Source organism: Ictidomys tridecemlineatus, chromosome 2 (assembly GCF_052094955.1).
Source record: "Ictidomys tridecemlineatus isolate mIctTri1 chromosome 2, mIctTri1.hap1, whole genome shotgun sequence".
NCBI classification, from domain to species: Eukaryota; Metazoa; Chordata; class Mammalia; order Rodentia; family Sciuridae; genus Ictidomys; species Ictidomys tridecemlineatus.
The window spans coordinates 111779054-111806129 of NC_135478.1; the positions used below are offsets into that span (position 1 = coordinate 111779054).

General features: G+C 36.9%; 1 pseudogene; it reads left to right on the plus strand.

The window, feature by feature from the left end:
• Positions 1-27076, plus strand: part of LOC101956332 (sodium/glucose cotransporter 1-like) — a 54509-nt pseudogene that overhangs the window by 24223 nt on the left and 3210 nt on the right.

Sequence of the window (27076 nt, forward strand, 5' to 3'; positions counted from 1 at the left end):
CTAAATAACCAGAGATGCACTTTCTGTCTATAGATTTGCCTGTTCCAGACCTTTCATATAAAAGGAATCATATAATAATATATGGTTCTTTATGACTATCTTTTTTAAAAATAGCATGATGTTTTCAAGGTTGGTTTGTGTTTTAGCATGTATTTGCACATTATTTCTTTTTATTAATGAATAATATTTCATTGCATGATAATCCACTTATCAGTTGTTTACTTTGTTTAATCATTGATTAGTTGATGAACATTTGAGTTGTTTCCACTTTTGGGGTGATATAAGTAATGGTGCCATGAACATTTATGCACATGTGTTTTTGTGGATGTACATTTTTACTTCTCTTGGGTAGACATTTAGGAGTGGAAATGATGAATCACAAAATGTTTAACTGTTTGCAGACCTGACAATTTTCCATAGTAACTTTGTCATATTACATTTCTACCAATAGAAGGTATCTATTTCTCTACTTGTTATATATTTAAAGTACCATCCTAGTTGGTGTGAAATAGTAATCATTTTGAATTTTCTTGATGTTAAGCATCTTTTTATGTCATTATTAACCATTGCATATCTTTGTAGGAATGGCTATTCATTCCACTGTCATATATAAATACAAATTGGCTATTCATATAATTTGCAACTTCTATTTGGTTATTTGTATTTTTAATATAGACCTATGATAGTTCTTTTTCTCAGATATTTAAATTTTTATTTGTTTTATATGACAGCAGAATGCATTGAAGTTCATATTACATATATACAGCACAATTTTTCATACCTCTGGTTGTACACAAAGTAGAGTCATACCATTCATATCTTCATACATATACTTAGAGTAATGATGTCTATCTCATTCCACCATCTTTCCTACCCCCATTCCCACTCCCTTCTATTCCCTCCCCTTTGCACTATCTAGAATTCATCTAATCCTCCCACCTCACCCCCCAATCCCATTATGAATCAGCATCATTAAATCAAAACGTTCAACATTTTGTTTTTTGGGATTGGCTAACTTCACTTAGCATTATATTCTCCAATTCCTTCCATTTACCTGAAAATGCCATGATTTTATTCTCTTTTAATGCTGAATAATATTTCATTGTGTATATATACCATATTTTTTTATCCATTCATCTACTGAGGGCCATATAGGTTGGTTCCAAGTTTAGCTATTGTTAATTGTGCTGCTATGAACACTGATGTGGCTGTGTCCCTGTAATATGCTATTTTTAAGTCCATTGAGTATAAACCAAGGGATAGCTAGGTCAAATGGTGATTCTATTCCCAGTTTTCCAATGATTCTTCATATTGCTTTCCATATTGGCTGCACCACTTTGCAGTTCCACCAGCAGTGTATGAGTATACCTTTTCTGCAACATGCTCGCCAACACTGATTGTTGTTTGTATTCATGATAGCTGCCATTTTGACTAGAATGAGATTTGCGTTTTTCTTTTTTTTTTGCTGATTCTTTTTTTATTAATTTTTTTGTATTTATATATGACAGTGGAATGCATTACAATTCATATTATAAATATTGAGCTCAAATTTTTCATATCTCTGGTTGTATACAAAGTATATTCACATTCATGTCTTCATACATGTATTTGGATAATAATATTCACCACATTCCACCATCACTTGTAACCTCATGCTCCTTCCCTTCCCCTCCCACCCCTCTGCCCTGGTTTGTCTGTTCCTTCCTTGCTCCCACTCCCTATGCCACTATGAACCACCTTGATTTGCATTTTTCTATTACTAGAGATGATGAACATTTTTTCGTATATTTGTAGATTAATTGTATATCATCTTCTGAGAAGTGTCTGTTTAGTTTCTTGGCCCATTTATTGATTGGGTTATTTATTTTTATGGTGTTAAGATTTTTGAGTTCTTTATATATCCCAGAAATTAGTGCTCTATCTTATGTGCATGTGGTAAAAAAAAAAAAAAATTCTCCTATTCTGTAGGCTCTCTATTCACCTCACTGTTTCTTTTGATGAGAAGTAGCTTTTCAGTTTGAATCCACCCCATTTATTAATTCTTTATTTTAATTATTGAAGTATAGGAGACTTATTAAGGAAGACAGGGCCTACTATAACATTATGGAGATTTGGGCCTACTTTTTTTTTCTAATAGGTACAGTGTCTCTGGTTTAATTCCTAGGTCCTTGATCCACTTTGAGTTCAGTTTTGTGCCTGGTGAGAGATAGGAGTTTAATTTAATTTTGTTGCATATGTATTTCCAATTTCATCAGCACCATTTGTTGAAGAGGCTATCTTTTCTCCAATATATATGTTTTTGGCACCTTTGTGTAAGGAAAATAAAGAGGGAGAGACAGAGATAAGATGCAGAGGCAGAAAAAAAAGATGGCAGAATGACCAAACTGCCAGCTTTATTTATATCAATAGTTTACTTTAAGTCATTGGCATCATTAGTACATATTGTTCATTATATTACTAGGCAGGTTACAGACTTAGCAACATTATGCAGCTTATTTCTCAGTTACATACTAAATTGCAATGTGCAATGTTAGGAGGTTTGTGTAGCTCTCAAGAAAGTCCATTGTATAAAGTTATTGTTATGAGTACAGGTTTAGACTCAGTGAAACATTGTAGTTGTCTAACAAGAGAGTTCCTTTATTCCTAGGAGCTGTGTGCCTGAGATCAAGGTCAAAGCTAATGAGGCTCTACACAGAGCTTCTCAAGTAGGGTATTACCATATCAGCTAAACATTGAACATATATTTAGTTATTTTACTAGTTTCTAGGAGAGATTTCAGGGCAATATATGGGTGTTATCCCCCTGGAAGTTTACTCACCAGGGTAACACTTCCCTGTACATTTCCACAATCAGAATCCCTATACCTTTGTCTAGTATAAGATAAATGTGGTTATGTGGGTTTGTCTCTATGTCCTCTATTCTGTACCATTGGTCTAAAAGTCTATTTTGGTGCCAATACCATGCTGTTTTTGTTATTATTGCTCTGTAGTATAGTTTAAGGTCTGGTATAGCAATACCACCTCCTTCACTCTTCTTGCTAAGGATTGCTTTAGCTATTCTGGGTCTCTTATTTTTCCAGACGAATTTTATGACTGGTTTTCTATTTTTATAAGAATTCCATTGGGATTTTGATTGAAATTGCATTAAATCTGCATGGTCATTTTGACAATATTAATTCTGCCTATTCAAGAACAAGGTAGATCTTTCCATCTTCTAAGGTCTTCTTTGATTTTTTTCTTTAGCGTTCTGAAGTTTTCATTGTAGAGATTGTTCACCTCTTTCATTAAGTTGATTCCCAAGTATTGTATTTTTTATTTTGATGCCATTGTAAATGGAGTAGTTTTTCTTGTTTCACTTTCAGAGGATTTGTCACTGATATACAGAAATGCCTTTGATTTATGGTTGTTGATTTTTATATCCTGCTACTTTGCTGAATTCATTCACTAGTTCTGGAAGTTTTCTGGTGGAATTTGTTGGGTCTTCTAGGTATAGAACCATATCATCAGCAAATAGTCCTAACTTAAGTTCTTCTTTTCCTATACATATCCCTTTAATTTCTTTCATCTAATTACCCTGCTAGTGTTTCAAGAACTATGTTAAATAGAAGTGGTGAAAAAAGGCATCCCTGTCTTTTTCCAGTTTTTAGAGGGAATGCGAACAATTTTTTTCCATTAAGAATGATGTTGGCCTGCAGTTTAGCATAGATAGCTTTTACAACATTGAGATATGTTCTTGTTATCCCTAATTTTTCTTGTGTTTTGAGCATGAAGGAGTGCTGTATTTTGTCAAATGCTTTTTCTGCATCTATTGAGATGGTTCTTATCTTTAAGTCTATTGATGTGATGAATTACATTTATTGATTTTTGTATGTTGAACCAACCTTGCATACCTGGGATGAACCCCACTTGACTGTGGTACATTATTTTTCAATGTTTTTGTATTGAATTTGCCAGAATTTTAGCATCTATGTTCATTAGAGATATTGGTCTTAAGTCTTTTTTTTTTCCTTTGATATGCCTTTGTCTTGTTTTGGAATCAGGGTGGTATTTGGAAGTATTCCCTCTTTATTTCATGGAATAATTTGAGGAGTATTGATAGTTCATCTTTGAAGGTCTTGTATAACTCAGCTGTGTATTAATCTGGTCCTGGGCTTTTCATGATTGGTAGGCTTCTGATGGCATCTTCTATTTCCTTGCTTGAAATCGATCTGATTAACTTGTGTAGATCATCCTGATTCAATTTGGGCAAATTATATGACTCTAAAAATTTGTCAATGCCTTTGATATGTACTATTTATTGAAGTACAAATTTTCAAAATAGTTTCTAATTATCTTCTATATTTCTGTAGTGTTTGTTGTGATATTTCCTTTTTCATAATGGAGATTAGTAATTTGAGTTTTCTGTTTCCTTCTCTTCATTAGCATGACTAAGGGAATAATAAATTTTATTATTTTTCAAAGAACCAACTTTCTGTTTAGTCAATTATTTCAATAGTTCCTTTTGTTTCAATTTCACTGATTTCAGCTCTGATTTTAATTATTTCCTGTCTCCTACTGCTTTTGGTGTGATTTGTTCTTCTTTTACTAAGGTTTTGAGATGTAACATTAAGTCATTTATTTGTTGACTTTCTTCTTTTAAGAAATGAACTCCATGCAATGAACTTTCTTTCCCCTTAACACTGCCTTCATAGTGTCCCAGAGATTTTGATATCTTGTAACAATGTTCTCATTTACCTCTAAGAATTTTTAATCTCTCTTTGATGTCTCCTGTTATCCATTGTTTACTCAATAGCATATTATTTAGTCTCCAAGTATTGGAGTAGCTATTATTTTTAATTTTATCACTGATTTCTAATTTCATTCCATTATGATCTGATAGGATGCAAGGTAATATCTCTAATTATTTGTATTTGCTAAGAGCTGGTTTGTGGCATAATATATGGTCTATTTTAGAGAAGGACTAATGTGCTGCTGAGAAAGTGTATTCACTCATTGATAAATGAAATATTCTATTTATGTCTCTGAAGCTAAGTTTTTGGTTATATTATTGAGTTCTATAGTTTCTTCTTTCAGCTTTTGTTTGGAAGACCTATCAAGTGGTAAAAGATGTGTGTTAAAGTCACCCAGAATAATTGTGTTGTGGTCTATCTGATGCTTGAACTTGAGAAGAGTTTGTTTGATGTATGTAGATGCTCTATTGTTTGGGGCATATATATTTATAATTGTTATGTCTTATTGATGTATGGCTCCCTTGAGCAGTATGTATTGTCCTTCTTTATCTCTTTTGACTATCTTTAGCTTGAAGTCTACTTTATTTTATATGAGGATAGGAAACCCCTGCTTGTTTCCACAGTCCATATGAGTGATATGATTTTTCCTAATCTTGCACTTTCAGTCTGTGGATACCTTTTCCTATGAGATGAATCTCTTGAAGGCAGTGTATTGTTGGGTCTTTTTTTAAAATCCAATCTGACAGTCTATGTCTTTCATTTGGTGAGTTTAGGCCATTAACATTCAGGGTTATTATTGAGACATGATTTGTATTCCTGCTCATTTTTGTTTATTTTTGTTATTTAACTTGACTTGGTTTCTCCTTTGATTAGTTTTTTCCTTTGGTGTAATACCTTCCTCTGCTGATTTTCATTGTTGTTTTTAATTTCTTCCTCAGGGAATATTTTGCTGAGGATGTTCTGTTGGGCAGGCTTTCTAGTTGTAAATTCTTTTAACTTTTGTTTATCATGGAAGGTTTTTATTTCCTCATTAAAACTGAAGCTTAATTTTGCTGGATATAAGATTCTTGGTTGGCATTCATTTCTTTCAGAATTCTTGTTGTGTTTTTCCATGATCTCCTAGCTTTGAGGGTCTGGGTTGAAAAATCTGCTGAGATACGAATTGGTATCCCCCTATATGTGATCTGATTTCTCTCTCATTTGGCCTTTAATATTCTATCATTATTCTGTATGCTAGGCATTTTCATTATAATGTACTTTGGTGTAGATCTGTTATAATTTTGTACATTTGGTGCCCTACAAGCCTCTTCTATTTGATTTTTCCATTTCATACTTCATGTTTGGGCAATTTTCTGATATTATCTCATTGAAGAGATTGTGCATTCCTTTGGTTTGAAACTCTGGGCCTTCTTCCTCTATCCTAATGACTCTTAGATTTGCTCTTTTGGTGCTATCCCATAATTCTTGGATGTTCTGATCATGGTTTCTTGCCATCTTCACTGTGTGTTCAACTTTATTTTCCAGATTGAATACTTTGTCTTTATTATCTGATATTCTATCTTCTAAGTGATCTAGTCTATTGGTGATGCTTACTGTTGAGTTTTTTAATTTGGTTTATTGTTTCCTTCATTATCGGGATTTTTAATTCTTTTTTGTTTTTCAGAATCTCTCTTTCTTGAAGTAATCTTTTGCTACCTGTATTTGCTCCATTATCTCTTTGTTGGTATGACCAATGAATGGCTATATTTGTTCCCTTGTCTCTTTGTTGGTGTTATCAATGATTGCCTATATTTGCTGTCTTATCTCTTTGTTGAAGTGATCAATTTTTGCCTATATTTGCTCATTTGTGTTATTCTTTAATTCATAGATCATTTTAATTATGAACATTCTGAGCTCTCTTCTCTGACATTTCACCAACTACACTGTCCATGGGTTCTGTTATTGTAGTGTCTTGGTTTATTTGGGGCACTTTCCTTTGTTGTATTTTCATGTTGTCTATGTGTCTTCCTTTCTTGCAGTGTTGATCTGAGGTATTACAGTGTCTATCCTATAATTTTATAGTATCCATGCATATTATCTTTACCTCACCTTGATGTATCGAGACCCTGCTGGTGTTCCAGGATGGATGTCACTGCAACTAAAGGTGGTGGCAGCAATAACAGAGGAAACTCAAGAGAGCAATGGAAGTGCCCCAAGATGGATGCTATGACTTTCAGAAATAGGGCTGAAAGGGTGGGCCTTACACTGGCTTTGGGAGGCCTGCTACAAGATGCAGCCACTTCTAGACCTTATTTGTTGTAGCAAAGTAGAGACTACTGCATGGAGAAGGCTATGTCATTGGCTGCAGTGTCCCAAGATTGAAGTGGGTTAGGCCTGGGCTCCCAGGTGGCCAGGGGTGAACCTGTGCCTACCCTGGGCCTGGGCCCACACATGTTGGGGGAGAAGAATCTGGATGATAGTCCATTATATGATCTGTATAGTAGGTCCTTACCAGATAGATCATTTGTATATATTTATTCCCATTCTGTTACTGACTTTTCATTTTCTTGATAACCTTATCTTTTGAATCCATATTTAAATATATATGTGCTGTATCATTAATCTTTTGGTTGAGAGGTCATATAAAACCCCAAGTGGAAATACCAGCACCACCACCATCACCATCATTATTATTCAATTGCAAAGTATTTACCTCAGATATGGTTTTTATTTAGAGCTTTGTAGGTTGTCATGGGATTACAATGTAAAGCTATGGCCCATTTCTTAAAACATTTATTCTTTTTGTTTTATTTTGCTTTGGTAGCAGGCATTTAATCAGGGGTATTTAACCTTTTAAAAAATATTTTATTTAGAGTCAGGATCTCTCTAACTGGCTTAGGTTCTCACTGAATTCCTGAGACTGGCTTTGAACTTGTGATCCCCCCACCTCAGCTTCCTGATCCACTGGGATTATAGGTGTGCACCACTATGCCCAAATTAAAACATTCATTCTTTCTGGAAAAATGAACTGGAGAAGATGGCACAGTTTCAGAAGCAAACAAAAGTTGAGTCCTGCTGAAGTACTGGATATGCCACTCAGACCTTCCTTGTCTTCCAGGATTGCGAGGCCTGATGCTGTCAGTTATGATAGCTTCTCTCATGAGCTCCCTAAATTCCATCTTCAACAGTGCCAGCACCCTCTTCACCATGGACATCTACACGAAGATCCGGAAGCAAGCATCTGAGAAAGAGCTCATGATTGCAGGAAGGTAAATGCAGAGTCATCCATCATGCAAAAGCTTAAATGATCATAGAACGATCAGTTAGGAAAGATTGGATGATGCTAGTGGAATGACATTGGTGGCTTGTTATATTTGCCCTTCAATGATATTTAACTTTAAATTGGAGAACTGGAGGTCATAAATTGCTCTGGTCATCAATCCAGTTGTCAATGGGTCTTTTATTTTATTTATTTATTTATTTATATGTGATAAAAATTGAGCCCATTTACTGTCATAAATGAGTTAATCAACACAACAGGACTCTGAAAATATCAAAAATTGTCAAATGGATCAGGTGTGTTCATTATCATGATTAGCCATTAAGCAAATGCTCTGGACAGAGGATTCATAGAAATGTGTCTCTTCTCTTTGTCTCCAGCTCCCTCTCTCCTTAATCTCCTTAGTACTGGGAATGTCTACCAATGACCTACAATCACAACCATTTTTGTTTTTTTAAATTTTGCAACAGTGTCTTGCTCTATTGTCCAGGCTGGCCTCAAATGCAATTCTATAAATCAACCTCTTGAGTCACTGGGATTACAGTGTGTGCCTGACTGTTGATATGTCTCTTCAGGGGGCTAAAGCACTCTCCTCTGGTCAGGTGGAACAAACCCTGGGATGTTAGTTAAAGAAAAGATTCCCAATGAGTTCAGGAGGGATATGGGCTGTCTCTTCATAGGTCTCTGGGCTAAAGAAAGGCAGCCAAGGGAGATCTGACCAGCTCAGAATCTACTACTCTGTATTATAGAAAATAGTACTACTACCTTGACTGGCTTTCCCTTAAAAAGGCACTTACTAACTTTCCTTGGTATTTGTAAGGCTCAAATGCAAAATGGAAAAGAAGATCACTTTGTTTCTTTGTACAGATCTGGATCCCCTAGTCCTAAGAATATGTTGGGTCTCACACTTCCTTATATCCCATAACTGCTATCTTGTGGCTTATCTCAGTCTCCTATATAAGCTCACAATGATGTGAAACAGTTTGAAACTCTACTGTGTGGACTGTAAGAGCAATCAGGGACTCAGATAAGGGAGAAGTGAGCATAATATGGCATACTTGGGAAAGGGCCCTGGAGGAGGAAGAACCTTATCTGGGTTCAAAGTGGCAGGTAGAATTTGGGTAAATAGGGGACAATGGAAGGAAATTTCAGAGTGAGAAATATATAAAAACACAAATTTAAGATCAGTTTAAGACTCTTTTGCCTTAAATACATGTGAGGTAAGTGAAACAAAGCTTTTTATAAATTCTTTTATTAGTGTATTATATTTTTAGATAATAGTGGTACATATTTTTAGAGGCATATAACATAATTTGCTGCATTTCAATCCCCAGTTCTTTCCCTTTCCCTCCTCTTCTCTCTCTTCCTGATTCCCTTCTCCTATTCTAGTGCTCTTTCTTCCATTTATTTGTTTTGTTGGATTTTTTAAAAACATTTTTTAGTTGTCAATGGCTCTTTTATTTTATTTATTTATATGTGGCGCTGAGGATTGAACCCAGGGCCTCACACATGCCAGGCAAGTGTTCTATCACTGAGCCACAACTCCAGCCCTTGTTCTTTTTTTTTTCAAGAGAAGCATTACAGTTATACACAAAATGAATTTCATTGTGGTGTATTCTTAATTTGGTCAATTTCATTCTGCTGTTCTTCCCCTTTCCCATTCCTCCTTCCTCTCCTCAATCCTCTTCCTCTATTCTGCTGTTCTTCCTTCTATTTTTCACAAGATCCCTTTAATTTATAATTAAATAAAGAGCCAAGTAATAAGAGATTATAAGATAATCTCCAATCTTTTTAGGACATGGTAAAACTCAAGAGGAAGAGAGCTGGAAATACCTAATTGTGTCCCTTCCTATCTAGACTATTCCTTTATAAACTTTCTTTGGCTTGTTTTAAATTAAATTATGAGGAATAAGGAGGAGAAAATAATAACACTAGGTTTTTTTTAACTAGTTATTGAATTACTACTATTTGTGAGGCATTTTACTCTCACTAATGTTTATTCCAATTTTTCATGGTCAGTCACATTTTTCTTTGTCTAGAGTTGGAGAATTTGAGATTCAGAGAGAAGCTAAGCAATGTGTCCTATATTACACAAGGATAGAAAAAATTTTAATCCAGGACTGTCTTGCTCCAAAGTGTATAACCTTGTCCCTGTACTCTACTGCCTCTCTAAGTGGGATTTTTGAATGGGATTGATTTGGCCTAAATCACTACTGAAAACCAAGTGTGTTTCATTTACCCATAGCCACAGATGAATAGGGAGGAAAAAATACTCAAGAATGAATTTGTTTATTAATTTTTCTTGCTGTGGTCATGTTATATATGTGTATATTTGTGCATATGCATATGTGTGTGTATATGTATGTGTGTGTATATATATATGTATGTATATATATATATACATACATATGTGTATATATATATATATATATATATATATACATATCATGGGGGCTCTCTCTCTCTCTCTCTCTCTATATATATATATATATATATACACATGTATATGTTTTGCTAGTGATGTTGGTATATATGTGTGGTACATAAAATAATATATATACATTTATGTAGGATTATTTATTAACATTCTGTCATGGGGAATTTGATTTCAGGTTATTCATTCTCTTTCTGATTGCCATCAGCATTGCCTGGGTGCCCATTGTGCACAAAGTGGGCAGCTCTTTGATTATATCCAGTCCATTACCAGTTACTTGGGACCACCCATTGCAGCTGTCTTCCTGCTTGCTGTTTTCTGGAAGAGAATCACTGAACCTGTAGGTATTGCTTTGACATGTTCAGAAAAGCCAGTCTGCCACAGAATTTTCTATGGGTATATTCTCTGTGGAAGGGATTCTATTTCCCAAAGATCTTAAGAAGAAATGGATGTACCTCTAAAGGTTTATATGGGAAAGTCTCTATGGATCATGGGGGCTCTCTAAGAGTTGGAATAAACTCCTCAGGAGGATCCATGTGCTGCTGAGAAAAAAGTGTAGCTGCTTGATGTTGGGTGGTATATTCTATATATGTCAATTAAGTCTAGGTTGTTAATTGTGTTATTGAGTTCTATAGTTTCCTTATTCAACTTTTGTTTGGAAGATCTGTCCAGTGGTGAGAGAGGTGTGTTGAAGTCTCCCATGATTATTGTATGGTGGTCTATTAGACTCTTGAACTTGAGAAGAGTTTGCTTGATGAACGCAGCAGCACCGTTGTTTGGGGCATATATATTTATGATTGTTATGTCTTGTTGGTGTATGGTTCCCTTGAGCAGTATGTAGTGTCCTTCTTTATCCCTTTTGATTAACTTTGGTTTGAAATCTATTTTATTTGATATGAGTATGGACACTCCTGCTTGTTTCCGCAGTCCATATGAGTGATATGATTTTTCCCAACCTTTCACCTTCAGTCTATGTATATCCTTTCCTATCAAATGCGTCTCCTGTAGGCAGCATATTGTTGGATCTTGTTTTGTGATCCATTCAACTAGCCTGTGTCTCTTAATTGGTCAGTTTAAGCCATTAACATTTAGGGTTATTATTGAGATATGGTTTGTTCTTCCAGCCATATTTGTTTATTAGTGCTGTTAAACCTGATTTGTTTTTCTCTTTGATTTTTCCCCCCTTTACTGTCCTACCTCCCACTGTTGGTTTTCATTGTTGTTTTCCATTTCCTCTTCCTGTAGTGTTTTGCCAAGGATTTTTTGAAGAGATGGTTTTCTAGCTGCAAATTCTTTTAACTTTTGTTTATCATGGAATGTTTTAATTTCATCTTCCATCCTGAAGCTTAATTTCGCCGGATACAGGATTCTTGGTTGGAACCCATTTTCTTTTAGCGTTTGAAATATGTTATTCCAGGATCTTCTAGCTTTTAGAGTCTGTGTTGAGAGATCAGCTGTTATCCTGATTGGTTTACCCCTAAATGTAATCTGCTTCCTTTCTCTTGTAGCTTTTAAAATTCTCTCCTTATTCTGTATGTTGGACATCTTCATTATAATGTGTCTAGGTGTGGATCTCTTATGATTTTGCACATTCGGCGTCCTGTAGGCTTCTAGGATTTGGGGTTCTGTCTCATTCTTCAAGTCTGGGAAGTTTTCTCATATTATTTCACTGAATAAATTGTCTATTCCTTTGGTTTGGAGCTCTGTGCCTTCCTGTATCCCAATGACTCTTAAGTTTGGTCTTTTGATATTATCCCATATTTCTTGGATGTTCTGCTCATGGTTTCTTAGCAGACTTGCTGAGCTGTCTATGTTCTTTTCAAGTTGAAATACTCTGTCTTCATTGTCTGATGTTCTATCTTCTAAGTGATCCACTCTGCTGGTAGTTTTCTCAATTGAGTTTTTAAGTTGGTTTATTGCTTCCTGCATTTCTAGGATTTCTATTTGTTTGTTTTTTATTTCCTCTATCTCCCTGTGAAATTGATCTTTTACTTCCTGGATTTGTTTATGAAGTTCCTTGTCAATGTGATCTTTCATTGTCTGATTTTGCTGTCTCATGTCTTCCTTGAGACTCCAGATCATCTGAAGCATGTATATCCTGACCTCTCTGTCTGACATTCCATCTGTTGCAGCTATTACCTCTTCTAGAGTTGAGTTGACCTGCATTGCCTGTGGTCCTTTCTTTCCTTGTCTTTTCATACTGCTGGCGTTTCTTTCTGCTTGGTGAAACTGTTGGTTTTTGAAATTTTCCCTCTATTTATTTATATTGCTCTTGTATAGTTGAAAAGTCTCCCTTGCAGGACAGATGGTGGCTGTGATCCTCCACCAATTGGTGCGATCTGTCTACCACGCTGGCGGGCCCTAGGTCTACTCTACTGGCCGGTCGAAGGTCCGCCTACCCAGCAGGCGCGAGGGGCACCTCTGTCTCTCCGTAGGTTGCTGGGCCTAACCTCCCAATGGGTCCCCGGTACGCCTACCTTGCAGGCACTGGGGGTGGGGCCGGCTCTGGCCCGCAACCAGCCACTGGGCCTGTTCTGCCGGTGGTCACAGTCCCGCCTACTTTGCAGGCACTGGGGGAGGGGACTGTCCTGCTTCTCAGCAGGCCGCTAAGCCTGATCTGCTGGTGGTCACAGTCCCGCCTACCTAGCAGGCACTGGGGGAGGGGACGGGCCTGCCCCACAGAAGGCCGCTGGTGGGTCGCAGGACCCCGTTCCCTGCAGGCGCGTGTGTCAGCTCTGTCTCTCCGCAGATTGCTGGGCCTGGCCTGCCCGTGGGTCGCCGGTTCTCCTACCTTGCAGGCACTGGGGGTGGGGCCGGCTCTGGCCCGCAACCAGCCGCTGGGCCTGCTCTGCCGGTGGTTACAGTCCCGCCTACCTAGCAGGCACTGGGGGAGGGGACGGGCCTGCCCCACAGAAGGCTGCTGGTGGGTCGCAGGACCCCGTTCCCTGCAGGCGCGTGTGTCAGCTCTGTCTCTCCGCAGATTGCTGGGCCTGGCCTGCCCGTGGGTCGCTGGTTCTCCTACCTTGCAGGCACTGGGGGTGGGGCCGGCTCTGGCCCGCAACCAGCCACTGGGCCTGCTCTGCCGGTGGTCACAGTCCCGCCTACCTTGCAGGCACTGGGGGAGGGGACTGTCCTGCCCCTCAGCAGTCCGCTAAGCCTGATCTGCTGGAGGTGACAGTCCCACCTACCTTGCAGGCACTGGGGGAGGGGACGGGCCTGCCCCACAGAAGGCCGCTGGTGGGTCGCAGGACCCCGTTCCCTGCAGGCGCGTGTGTCAGCTCTGTCTCTCCGCAGATTGCTGGGCCTGGCCTGCCTGTGGGTCGCCGGTTCTCCTACCTTTCAGGCACTGGGGGTGGGGCCGGCTCTGGCCCGCAACCAGCCGCTGGGCCTGCTCTGCCGGTGGTCACAGTCCCGCCTACCTAGCAGGCACTGAGGGAGGGGACGGGCCTGCCCCACAGAAGGCCGCTGGTGGGTCGCAGGACCCCGTTCCCTGCAGGCGCATGTGTCAGCTCTGTCTCTCCGCAGATTGCTGGGCCTGGCCTGCTCGTGGGTCGCCGGTTCTCCTACCTTGCAGGCACTGGGGGTGGGGCTGGCTCTGTCTCTCCGCAGATTGCTGGGCCTGACCTGCCCGTGGGTCGCTGGTTCTCCTACCTTGCAGGCACTCAAGCAGCTACACTTTTTTCTCAGCAGCACATGGATCCTTCTCAAAAATAGATCATATATTATGTCACAGGGCAACTCTTAGACAATATAAAGGAGCGGAGATAATACCATGCATCTTATCTGATCATAATGGAATGAAACTAAAAATCAGCGATAAAAGAAGCAAGGAAAAATCATGCATCACTTGGAGAATGAACAATAGGTTACTGAATGATCAATGGGTTTTAGAAGATATCAAGGAGGAAATTAAAAAATTCTTAGAGTTTAATGAAAACACAGACACAACATATCGGAATCTATGGGACACATTGAAAGCAGTTCTAAGAGGAAAATTCATTGCTTGGAGTTCATTCCTTAAAAAAAGAAAAAACCAACAAATAAATGATCTCATACTTCATCTCAAAATTCTAGAAAAAGAAGAGCAAAACAACAGCAAAAGAAGTAGAAGGCAAGAAATAATTAAAATCAGAGCTGAAATTAATGAAATCGAAACAAAAGAAACAATTGAAAAAATTGACAAAACGAAAAGTTGGTTCTTTGAAAAGATAAATAAAATTGACAGACCCTTAGCCATGCTAGCGAAGAGAAGAAGAGAGAGAACTCAAATTACTAGCATAAGGGATGAAAAAGGCAAGATCACGACAGACACTTCAGAAATACAGAAGATAATAAGAAATTATTTTGAATCCTTATACTCCAATAAAATAGAAGATAGTGAAGGCATCGATAAATTTCTTAAGTCATATAATCTGCCCAGATTGAGTCAGGAGGATATAGACAACCTAAACAGACCAATATCAATTGAGGAAATAGAAGAAACCATCAAAAGATTACCATCTAAGAAAAGCCCAGGACCGGATGGGTTTACAGCAGAGTTTTACAAAACCTTTAAAGAGGAACTAATACCAATACTTTTCAAGCTATTTCAGGAAATAGAAAAAGAGGGAGAACTTCCAAATTCATTCTACGAGGCCAACATCACCCTGATTCCGAAACCAGACAAAGACACTTCAAAGAAAGAAAACTACAGACCAATATCTCTAATGAACCTAGATGCAAAAATCCTCAATAAAATTCTGGCAAATCGAATACAAAAACATATCAAAAAAATTGTACACCATGATCAAGTAGGATTCATCCCTGGTATGCAAGGCTGGTTCAATATACGGAAATCAATAAATGTTATTCACCACATCAATAGACTTAAAAATAAGAACCATATGATCATCTCAATAGATGCAGAAAAAGCATTCGACAAAGTACAGCATCCGTTTATGTTCAAAACTCTCGAAAAACTAGGGATAACAGGAACATACCTCAACATTGTAAAAGCAATTTATGCTAAGCCTCAGGCTAGCATCCATCATTCTGAATGGAGAAAAATTGAAGGCATTCCCTCTAAAATCTGGAACAAGACAGGGATGCCCTCTCTCACCACTCCTGTTCAACATAGTTCTCGAAACACTGGCCAGAGCAATTAGACAGACAAAAGAAATTAAAGGCATAAAAATAGGAAAAGAAGAACTTAAATTATCACTATTTGCAGATGACATGATTCTTTACCTAGCAGACCCAATATGGTCTACAAAGAAACTGTTAGAGCTAATAAATGAATTCAGCAAAGTGGCAGGTTATAAAATCAACACGCATAAATCAAAGGCATTCCTGTATATCAGCGACAAATCCTCTGAAATGGACACGAGGACAACCACCCCGTTCACAATATCCTCAAAAAGAATAAAATACTTGGGAATCAACCTAACAAAAGAGGTGAAAGACTTATACAATGAAAACTACAGAACCCTAAAGAGAGAAATTGAAGAAGACCTTAGAAGATGGAAAAATATACCCTGTTCATGGATAGGCAGAACTAACATCATAAAAATGGCAATATTACCAAAAGTTCTATATAGGTTTAATGCAATGCCAATCAAAATCCCAATGGCATTTCTTGTAGAAATGGAGAAAGCAATCATGAAATTCATATGGAATAATAAAAGACCCAGAATAGCAAAAACAATACTAAGCAGGAAGTGTGAATCAGGTGGTATAGCGATTCCAGATTTCAAACTATACTACAGAGCAATAGTAACAAAAACAGCATGGTACTGGTACCAAAACAGGTGGGTGGACCAATGGTACAGAATAGAGGACACAGAAACCAATCCACAAAACTACAACTTTCTTATATTTGATAAAGGGGCTAAAAGCATGCAATGGAGGAAGGATAGCATCTTCAACAAATGGTGCTGGGAAAATTGGAAATCCATATGCAACAAAATGAAATTGAATCCCTTTCTCTCGCCATGCACAAAAGTTAACTCAAAATGGATCAAGGAGCTTGATATCAAATCAGAGACACGGCATCTGATAGAAGAGAAAGTTGGCCACGACCTACATGCTGTGGGGTCGGGCTCCAAATTCCTCAATAGGACACCCATAGCACAAGAGTTAACATCTAGAATCAACAAATGGGACTTACTCAAACTAAAAAGTTTTTTCTCAGCAAAAGAAACAATAAGAGAGGTAAATAGGGAGCCTACATCATGGGAACAAATCTTTACTCCTCACACTTCAGATAGAGCCCTAATATCCAGAGTATATAAAGAACTCAGAAAATTAGACAATAAGATAACAAATAATCCCATCAATAAATGGGCCAAGGACTTGAACAGACACTTCTCAGAGGAGGACATACAATCAATCAACAAGTACATGAAAAAATGCTCACCATCTCTAGCAGTCAGAGAAATGCAAATCAAAACCACCCTAAGATACCATCTCACTCCAGTAAGATTGGCAGCCATTACGAAGTCAAACAACAATAAGTGCTGGCGAGGATGTGGGGAAAAGGGTACACTTGTACATTGTTGGTGGGACTGCAAATTGGTGCAACCAATTTGGAAAGCAGTATGGAGATTTCTTGGAAAGCTGGGAATGGAACTACCATTTGACCCAGCTATCCCCCTTCTGGGTCTATTCCCTAAAGACCTAAAAAGAGCATGCTACAGGGACACTGCTACATCGATGTTCATAGCAGCACAATTCACAATAGGAAGACTGTGGAACCAACCTAGATGCCCCTCAATAGACGAATGGATAAAAAAAATGTGGCATTTATACACAATGGAGTATTACTCTGCATTAAGAAATGACAAAATTATAGAATTTGGAGGGAAATGGATGGCATTAGAGCAGATTATGCTAAGCGAAGCTAGCCAAGCCCTAAAAAACAAATGCCAAATGTCTTCTTTGATATAAGGAGAGTAATTAAGATCACACTAGGGAAGAAGAGCACAAGAAGAAGACCATCATTAAACAGGGTTGAGAGGTGGGAGGGAAAGGGAGAGAGAAGGGAAATAGCATGGTAATTGAAGGAGACCCTCAGGTTTATACAAAATTACATACAAGAGGAAGTGAGGGGAAAGGGAAAAATAATACAAGGGGGAGGAATGAATTACAGTAGGGGGGGTAAAGAGAGAAGAGGGAAGGGGAGGGGAGGGGAGGGGGGATAGTAGAGGATAGGAAAGGCAGCAGAATACAACAGACACTAGGATGACAATATGTAAAGCAATGGAAGGGAAACTGATGTGATTATGCAAGCTGTATAAGGGGCAATATGGGAGTGCATAACCCACTTGAATCAAAATGTGAAATATGATATATCAAGAACTATGTAATGGAGGGGTAAGACAAGATAATACAAATGGAAGAAATGATTTACAGTAGAAGGGGTAGAGAGAGAAAAGGGGAGGGGAGGGGAGGGGAGGGAGGATAGTAGAGAATAGGACTGACAGCAGAATACATCAGACACTAGAAAGGCAATATGTGAATCAATGGAAGGGTAACTGATGTGATACAGCAATCTGTATATGGGGTAAAGTTGGGAGTTCATAACCCGCTTGAATCAAACTGTGAAATATGATGTATTAAGAACTGTGTAAGGTTTTGAACGACCAACAATAAAAAAAATAAATTAAAAAAAAACTCCTCAGGAGTTAGTACTGGGTGTACTTTCTCTATAAGTACCCTGTCCTTCTTGGTACAAGGTCTCAACTCATATTGCACATTTTCTATGCAACCTTGGTGCCTCCTATGAAGTTTGTAGTCTCTGGGTGAGCAGCTCCACAGGAAATCCTAGAACAAGTTACTTCCAGTGGCTGTGGTGTGAACTTGGTTTTTCAGCCAGCACTATTTAGGACCCAGTGAAGGAAAAGGTCCTGTTGCTCAAACGTTTTATCTTAAAAACAATATGAGATAGATAAGAATTAAAGCATTTTTAAAATGTGGTTCAAATTGTAGGTAAGAAGAGGGGCTGGGGCTGTAGTTCAGTGATGGAGTACTTGGGAGCATGTGCAGGGTGCTGGGTTCGATTCTCAGCACCACATAAAAATAAACAAATAAAATAAAGGCATTCTGTCCATCTACAACTACAAACAAAAATTTTTTTAAATGTAAGTAGGAAGAGATTCAGGAAAGGCTATATCAATCAACACATGCTGAAATGGTAAGGGAAGGTACTTTGGAAAAAGTGGGTTTTCAGGGATTTAAAAAGAAAGAGAGGGAATTTAAGGCAGGGAGAAGAGACTTGCCCAAATGTGGAAATTAAAGGATAAGGGGAAGGCAGGGGACTAGCAAGGAATCTCACCTAGCTGGAGAGTTTGTGAATAATTGAAGATACAGCTAGAAAAGCAGGTCAAAGTTAGAATAGGAATGGTCACTTGAAAACCAGGTTAAAGAATATAAGCCAACAGTGGGGTGCCATTGCTATTTTTAAAGCACAATGAGAAAGATGCATTTGGATATGCTATTCAACTAGGGTGTTGCTCAGCTTTCTGTTTCCAATCTTCCCCTGGGAAGGGCTGAGAAAGAGTAGCAGTGCTGACCATGTGGCTTACCATCCAAAAGAATAAAATTGATATCATAGTTTTGATTGGAGACATTTTCTTACTCCCAAAAGGAAAGAAACAGATATATACTGCATCAGAGAAGTACCTCAGTGGAGTAACCCAGTTTGAGGTGCACAAAACACAACAGGTATATCTCTTCTTTCCGCATTTGCAGATTTTATTTTTCTTTTCTTTTTTATTTTTTTTAAATAACAAGATATTTATTTAGTAAAGCAAACAGATACAGATCAAATACAAATGGCAGAAATTATAAAAGTTTCATTGACCATTTATATTTAAGTTATAGATACAACATATATTCTATAGAGGAGAACACTTAATGGTCACCTTGTCCATATTAAACCTACATAGCTTTAATTCTACAAGCTTTTTTTCTATAATATTTAGACAAAATTCAAACAAACATATTTAGCCCTCAGATGTAGCACATTTCTAGTAACATATATTTAGGGTGCTAGATGTAATAAAATAACCTAAAATAACAGTTGTTTATTTCACCAGAGTTATGAAGCAATCATTTAAAAGGTGTTAAAACAGACAGGAACTTAAACAAACCATAATTCTTTCAAGACTTAGTGTCCCTAAGTAATGAAAATCTAATAGACACAATAAATTATCCTGATAAAACACAAAAGTTGACAATTATCTTAAAGCAACAATGTTGATCCTTAAACCAGTTCTTTTTAAATTCTATAAGAGCAGATCAATTTTGTTGTTTTAAAATAATCCAGATTTTCTAGTTACACCAAACTGGGCACACAGTACCTTGGCAAGATCAGAATTAAACCAGAAATTAATCAAAACAGGTTAGATACATAGATACATTTCTTTAGACAAATTTCAATAGGGATTAGCAGAAAGCTGGTTCCCTGGAATATTTCTAAAATAAAATTGTCATCTTATGTCTAAAAGCCCAGGTTGGCACTGCAACAGGCCACAAGAATATCCAATTTGGCAATGGCAGCACTTTCAAAAATAAAAATAAGAATTGATATAGACCATAGTCATACTCCATTGGAGGTATTTTTTAACCCCCTTTAAGAGCAATGTTTGTAAATATTTTTGATAATTCTGCTTCAGAGAACCCTGCATATACCTAGTGGTTAGAGGTCAGGGATATGTTAAATATCCTAAAATGCACAAGAAAATGTCAATGGCTATCAATTTTTTTAAGAGCCACTTGAGAATAAAAGTAAAGGAATAGAAGTTAATTTCCAAAAAAAGAAGAAATTTTTGTAAGTTTTATCAGCATTATTCATAGTAACTAAAATAAAAGTGTTTTTAAAGGAATACATTATGGGGAATGTTTTTTTTCTTTCTCATTTATTAATTTAATTTCAGATGCCAGGCATCGGGCCAGGCACTAGCTACATTAATTGAATGAAACTTGGTTCTTTCTCTGGAAAAACTCCCAGTTAAAATGTAGAAGCAGAGAAATGAATAAGTGATTGCATGGCAGTAGAATTGGTCTGACGTGGACATGTGTTCACAATCCTGTGGCCACAGCAAGGAGGGTGAACCCACCCAGTTCTCTATAGTTTATTCTATTTAAAATAGAGCAAATTTACCAGGAAGAATATCCATATTCTCACAGATAGAGAGAATGACATAAACAAAAATACTGGACATAAATATACTTAAAGAACAGCTCTTAAATTAACATGCTTGGAATATAAAGTATAGGGATAACTGTGGCTAGCCAAGGGACTGATCAACACCTGACAAAATTATGAAGTTTCATTTTGGCCACCCTTCTAAGAGCACATTCACATTTGCCACTGGCTCACTTAATTTGTAGCTTTCAGAAATAGAGGCCTTTGGTGAGAACAGACCAAAAGGCAAAAAAAAAAAAAAACAAGAAAAGGAAGAAGCAAAGAGAGGAGGTAAAGGAAAGTTAAAAAAGGAGGAAGAAAACAAAGAAAAGAAAAGGTGAAGAAAGGAAGAAAGACGAATGAAGAGTCTTTAAAAATCTCTGAAAAATAGTCCCCTAATTCTTCTAGTCTCTTGGAAGCATCTGTGTATCTCATATACAAACCCCAAATTTGATACAAAAATCCATTATATAATGTTGTGTTATTAAACTAAAATTTATGACTTTGGGTTTATAAAGGGGATTGAAGAACTATTTATATGGAAAAGTTACTTTCTCCATCCCACAGATACCTAATTAATTTTTTGGTATATTCAAGGTAGACAAAATACTTTACAAGTGATCACGTAATATCTAAACAGACCTAAATCTGGAGGCAGGTGGTGACAATAGCTAAGGTGGAGAGTTCAAATATTTTTTAAGTTAGAATGAATTTTTGGAATTTAGAGGAGATTAAAATTCCATATGAGTTATTAATCACTTTACTCCATTATATTATGAGTCCTTGTTTAATGATGCAGGTGAAATCATGCTGCTGAACAAGATAGAGAGACCCCCTAGAAGCCTGATTAAACAGTCCCAGCCCTTCCTGTACCATGATGTCCTGGCTTCAGATGGTCTAGAGCTACCATTTCTCTCAGCTTTATTCCTTTGCCTCTGCCCATCTCTTGGAATGTTAGAATTCCCACCTGTTTTGTGGGTTCAGCACTCATTAATTCAGGGTTTTCTTTCACAGGGAGCCTTTTGGGGACTCATCCTAGGATTTCTGATTGGAATTTCCCATATGATTACTGAGTTTGCCTATGGAACTGGGAGCTGCATGGAGCCCAGCAACTGTCCCACCATTATCTGTGGGGTCCACTACTTGTATTTTGCCATTATCCTCTTTATCATTTCTGTCATCACCATTGTGGTCATCTCCCTGTTCACCAAGCCCATTCCAGATGTGCATGTGAGTATCCATTCAGAAGACCTCGTCTGTCCTTGTTTCACATTCATGTTGCAGCACTCTTGGTCGACCTCAGCTCAACTAGACATCTCCCACCTGCATGAATAAAATGGTTTGTACTTGCCATTAGTTTTGTGTAGAAGGACACAGGTTAGGAAACATGGTATGCCAGCTAGGAAGTTTCAAGAATGCATTTTTAATGGGAATCTTTTTACAGTCCACACTTCAGTCCAGGGGGGTTGTCTCTGGATCCTACTCCCTGAGTGATAGTACATGAGCAGGGGAAATGACATCACATGAGCAAGCACAGGGCTACCATGGCTCAGAAACCTATGTTCAAAATAGTATCTGGTGTTACTTATAACAGTCCCATAGTTGAAGCTTCTGAGGCCTGGTTACAAAAATTTCTAAACTCAGAGAAATCTGTAGTATGTTTTACCTTTTGATATTTTCCACTTAAGCTGCCAAACAGTTGTCCATAAAATTCAAAATATTTCTAACAATATATCTTAGTCTGTTTACTGCTGCTATAACAGAATGCCACAGATTGGGTAGGTTATAAATAATAAAAGTTTATTTCATTTTTTGTTCTTGAAGCCTCAAGTCTAAGATTGATGGGTGCATCTGGTGAGGACCCTCTTGCCACATCATAAACTCATGGAAGGCATTAAGTGGCAAGAGAGAATGAGAAAGGGATATGAATTAATGGAAGCCAAACTCCATCCTTTTATTAAAAAAGTACTCCCATAATAGTGGATTTAATCCACTCATAAGAACAGATTCCTCATTATCTAATTATCCCTTTTTAAAAAAATGTTCTTATTTTTGCATTATAGTTATAAATATTAGTGGGATTAATTTTGACATATGCATACATACATGGAATATAATTTGTTCCATTTCAATCCCCAGTACTTCCATTTTTCCTTGTCTCCTCCTTGCCCATTTTCTTCCTCTACTCTACTGGACTTACTTCTGTTTATTCACTGCTTTTAATTGGTGCTTCATAGATATACATGAAGGTCGAATTGAATGTAGAATACTCATTTATGTACATAGCATAACTTGATCAATTTCATTCTGGAGTTCCTCCCTTTTCCCTTCCATCCTCTGTCACCCTTAATCCCCTTCTTTTTCCTTACTGATCTCCTTTCTGTCTTCATGGGATTCCCCAACCCTCTTCTCTCCTTGTTTCTAACTTCTGCTTATGTGCAAAGACAATTGACCTTTGACTTTGTGAGTCTGACTCATTTCACTTAGCCTGATGTTCTCCAATTACATCCATTTACCAGCAAATGACATTACTCCATTCTCCTTTGTAGCTCAGTATAAAGCCATTGTGGTTCTGGGGCTGGGGTCTGGCAGTAGCATACTTGCCTGGCATGTGTGAGGCACTGGGTTCAATTCTCAGCACTGCATATAAATAAATAAAAAATAAAGGTCTATCAACAACTAAAAAAATTAAAAAGCTATTGTGTACACATGCCATGCTGAGGGTCCTGCCCTTCCGGTGTCGACTGTGGGGAGCTTGAGAGCATGGAAAAACCCCTCCAGAGATGGTTTCAGAGAACAGTGTCTGTTTTATTACACAGCAAAAATAGCTTTTATAGTGGGTATGTGCCAATTTACATATAACAGTAATGATAGTCCAGAAGTGATATACAACATATTATCTTACAGGAGTCCAGACACAAAGAGTTTAGAAACTGCCATGTAGGCTTACCTTGAACCAACAGGGGAAAATCTCCTTGTCAAAGGAGCAAGGAAATGGTACTTGCCGGAGTTCTGACAGCACTCTGTCCCAAAACATAGCATTCTATGGTAGGACTTCCCTGCCGCACAATGAGCAAGATAAATATTCCTTCATTTAGGCCTGAGTCAGGCCCTGTAGCAATGCCACATATTCTTTATTGATTCATCTGTTAATGGGCACCTGGGATTGTTCCATAATTTGACTATTGTGAATTGCACTGCTATAAAATGTGATGTGCCTCTATCGCTGTAGTATGCTGACACCTGTTAATACGGTCACAATGGCAGTTAAATTTCAACATAAGTTTTCGAAGGGACATTCAAATCATAATACAATATCAAGGTTCAATTGATTTAAGACTTCATAAATTAAAAGTACTCTTCTTTAAATCAAAATGCTCCCATTGGTTTAGGGTTCATTCATATCCCTTCCAATCTAGAAAAAATGAGTAATTATGGGCCTATAAGCAATATAAGTCTGCAAAACCAATTCAAATGGCATTCCATCTTTTTCAGGTTTCCAAGGGAACAGAGATAAGAAATTAACCCAAGATCATATATGCCCATACAAAAAGAGAAAAGTTTTTATTAATACTTTATTTATGCATACCTGAATACAAGAACTATAGGACCATTAGAGACCTTCAACATCATTGCCAAATTTCCAAAAGCCGTGACAAACCTATATGTCAAATAAAAACTGATTTAGTTACTGCAAAATCAGCATGATGTTTATTGACTGTATCTGTCACAGGCTTTCTTTCATAGAGCTATCACTTGCTTCCCCATGCCTCAAACTTATAGCCTCAAACACATTTAGTTCTGTGTTTCCTTTTAAAGTCGAGAAAGCAAGGTAGTTACCAATGGACTGGAGAAAACATGCCCTACTTGTTATTTTTTTGGCTGATTTCACTTAATATATCCTCCAATTCCATCAATTTTCCTGAAAATGACATGATTTCATTATTCTTTATGACTGAATGATATCCATAGTGTATATATACCATTTTAAAAATTCATTCATATGTTGATGAGCACCTGGACTGATTCAGTATCTTTACAATTATGAATGGTGCTGTAAAAAAACATGGGTGTACAGGTACCTCTTTGGTACACTGACTTATTTCCTCTGGATATATACCCAGGATTGATATAGCTGGATTGTTTGGTAATTCTATTTTTAATTTTTTAAGGAAACTCCATACTGATTGCTATAGTGACAGAGCTAATTTACACTCCCACCAAAATTGTAAAAGGGTTCTTTTTTTCTCCACATCCTTGCCTGCATTTGTTATTTATTTATTAATTTTTATAATAGCCATTCTGACTATACTTCCAGATGGAATCTTACTATAGTTTTGATTTGCACTTGCCTGATGAATAAAGATATATATCATTTAAAAATATATTTATTGGCCATCCATACTCTTCTCTTGAGAAGTATCTATTCACACCAATTGCTCATTTCTTGATTAGATTGCTTGTTCTTTTGTTAATTTTTAAAAATTATATATTCTGGATATTAATTCTTTGTCAAATGAATAGCTAGCAAAGATTTTGTTTCCTGCTATAGTGTACGTTATCTCTTCACTCTGATAATTGTTTCTCTTGTTGTGCAGAAACTTTTTAATATGATGTGATCTTATTTGTCAATTATTTCTTTTGTTTCCTGGGCTATTGGAATCCTATTCAAGGAAATTGTTGCTTGTAGCAATATCTATGCTTTCTTCTAGTCATTTCAAAGCTTCAGGTCTTACGTTAATCTCTTTGATTCATTTTGGGTTTATTTATTTATTTATTTGGATTTATTTTTGTACAGGATGAGAGAGAGAGCCCTAGTTTCAATCTTCTTTATGTGGGTATTCAGTTTTCCCAACATCATTTGTTGAAGAGGCTGTCTTTTCTCCAACATATTTTTTGGGACTTTTGTTGAGAATCAGTTAGCTAAAGATGCATGAGTTTATTTCTGTGTCCTCTATTCTATTTAATCAAACTGCCTGCCTATTTGTATGCCAATGACATTCTATTTTTATTATTATTGCTCTGTAGTATGTTTTGAAACCAAGAATTATCATCCCTTAGTGTTGCTCTTTTGCCAAGGATTGCTTTGGCTATTATGGGTCTTTTGTGCTTTCATATGAATTTTAGGATTGTTTTTCCTAGTTCTGTGAAGAATGTCATTGGTATTTTATGAGGATTATATTGAATCTGTAGATCACTTTTTGTAGTATACTCATTTAAACAATATTCATTCTCCCAATCCATGTTCAGTGGTGTTTTTCCACATTCTAGTCTCTTTTTCAGTTTTTTTCTTCAGGGCTTTGAAATTTTCATTGTAGGTTTTTTATCATCTTGGTCAAGTTTATTCCTAGGTATATTATTTATTTGTTTTTCTCACTTATTGTAAAGTGAGAGTTTTTTTCCTAATTTGTTTCTCAGGAAGTTCATTTTTGATGTATAAAACAGTTATTGATTTTTTTATGTTTGATTTTGTATCTGCTACTTTGTTAAATTTGTTTATGAGTTCTAAAAGTGTTTTAGGGTTTAGGGTTATCTAAATATAGAATTGCACTATCTGCAAAGAGGGAAAATCTGACTTCCTCATTTTTTTCTTTGTATCTCTTTTATTTGTTTTTCTTGCCTGATTGCTCTGGATGAAATTTCAAATATTATATTGAATAAGGGTGGACATTCTTGTATTTTTCTGGTTTTAGAGGAAATGATTTTATTTTTCTCTTTTCAGTATGATGTTAGCTATGGGCTTGTGATATATAACCTTTATTGTGTTGACATATTTGGTTCTATTTGTGTGCTGTATTACATTTATTGATTTGTGTGTGTTGAATCAGACTTACATCACTGGAATAAAACTAACTTGCTCATGGTGAATGATCTTTTAATGTGCTGTTGATTCAATTTGCAAGTATTTTATTGAGATTTTATGCACTATGATGACAGGGTTATTGACCTATAGTTTCCTTATGTGTATATGTGTTGTGTCCTTATCATGTTATCATAGTAGAGTAATACTGGCTTTGTAGAATGAGTTTAAAAGGGTCCTTCCCTTTCTAATTTATGAAGTATTTTGAGGAGCTTTGGTAGTTGGTATTATTTCTTCTTTAAAAGTCTGGTAAAATTCAGCAGTGAATCTATTCTGAGCTTATCTTTGTTGTAATACTTTTTATGACTATTTTAATCTCATTTCATATTGATCTATTTATCTTTTTATTTTAATTTTATTTTTTATTTTCTATTTTGTTTAATTATGGAATGTCATATGTGTCCAGAAATTTGTCCACTAGATATTTTTAAATTTGTTTTACATAAAGTTTTTAAAAATATTCCCAAATGATCCAGTGAATTTCAATGGTATCAGTTGTATATCCCCCTTCTTATCTCCTTCTATTTATTTGGGTCTTATTTCTCTTATTTTTGGTAGATTTAGTCAAGAGCTTGTGAATTTTATCTTTTCTTAGGACCAAATCTTTGTTTCATCAATCCTTTGTAACA